This window comes from Protobothrops mucrosquamatus, unplaced genomic scaffold, assembly GCF_001527695.2.
Source record: "Protobothrops mucrosquamatus isolate PMUCROS unplaced genomic scaffold, P.Mucros_1.0 scaffold1163, whole genome shotgun sequence".
NCBI classification, from domain to species: Eukaryota; Metazoa; Chordata; class Lepidosauria; order Squamata; family Viperidae; genus Protobothrops; species Protobothrops mucrosquamatus.
Genome location: NW_015387378.1, coordinates 200,828 through 202,483, shown reverse-complemented (window position 1 = coordinate 202,483; position 1,656 = coordinate 200,828).

Genomic DNA, 1,656 nt, shown 5'->3' with positions numbered 1-1,656 from the left:
ATTGTTGGAAATGCAAACAAAAGCCAGGTACTTACTATCATATCTGATGGGTATGCCCTAAAGTGAAAAAATTCTGGCTTAATATACATACATGGTTGGAAAAGATGACTAAAATACAGATAGAATTTAAACCAGAACTATTTTTGCTAGGAATATTAGGAGCCAAGTATGAGAAAGAGAATGAGTATTTAATACTGCATGTATTGACAGCAGCAAGAATAGCTTTTGCCCAATACTGGAAAACTTACCAACTGAAGAGATTTTAATTAAGAAAATGTTAGAGTGTGCAGAAGTGTATAGACTAACCTTAGAGAGTAGAGAGAAAGAAGATTCAGTTTACTTTAAAACATGGGATAATTTTTACCAATGGTTAGGAAAACGAACTAGTGAGAAATGAATGTGATATGTTATTTTGAATATATATTAGTATGAAGAATGATGTATTGACTAATTGATACTGTTTATGATTATCATTTATCATACTCACCACAGCTATTTACTATTATATTAACTAGCATTATTGAACATATGTACCCGGACAATAGTCTGTTTGCTAAAGCTTGAAAATGTTATTGGGGGGCAACCTGAATGTTGTTCCAAATCCATCTGAGTACTGGAAAGACCAAAATGGCCTACAAAAAAAGACCAAATGAAGACTTCCGATTTCGTCACTGTGGCAAGACGGGAGTAGGGAATCAGGGCTCTGATTCCCATGCTTAATTTTGTCCTGCTGTGGGTCCGAAAAGGACCGAAAGTCACTCCATAGAAGTGACAGACCAAGAGGGGATCCTTGTAGATCACAGGAAGTTAGTTGCTGACCCGCTTGATCCAAGAAGCCCTCCGGAACAGCAGGAGAAAGACTGGCTCCATCTACGTAGCCAATCGGAAGCTGCTGACAGCCAGGAAAAAAGCGATTCAAAATAAGTGTGAGCTTGTTTTGGACTTGGGTGAGACTATTTTCCTTTCTTCTCTACAATGTGAAAACTCGTTCTGGGAAAAAAACATCTGAAAGCAATTTCCCAGAGTTAAGAGGGGTTTTTTTTCCTTCCCCCCAGAAAAAGATGGCGGTTTAAGTGTTTTGGAGGAAACAGAGTCTACAACATCATTGTAACAGAGAGAAACAGAAAAAAGAAAAGTTTGGGGAGTTTCAATTTTTTTCTTCTTTTTATATTATTTTATATTATTTTTGGAGAATATCAGATCAAACTTGGTCTAAACTAACTGGAAAATTACAAAATCTGAGGACATCTAGTGGCAAGAGCTAAGAACTACACTACACCATTTACTGAACTTATGTAATATTTTGTCTAGAAACTTAGAACTTGGCTAAATGCCCAGACATAGTTTACAGTTTAAATCTTTTGATGCTTGAAGTTTCTGACATTCATAGTCCTGTGAATTATAGCTGAAAAGAGAAGACTTTCTTTGGGCTGTTTTCTTTTCTGCAGGATGGATTATATTTATTTATTTATTTATTTATTTATTTATTTAATTTAATTTATATGCCGCCCTTCTCCCGACAGGGACTCAGGGCGGCGCACAACATATTTAAAACCAGAACATATATACAATCCCCCCCTTAAAACCGAATTAAACCGAATTTTAATGTTGCGTCTTCCGAATATTTAAAACCCAATATAAAATCCACCCTAGGTC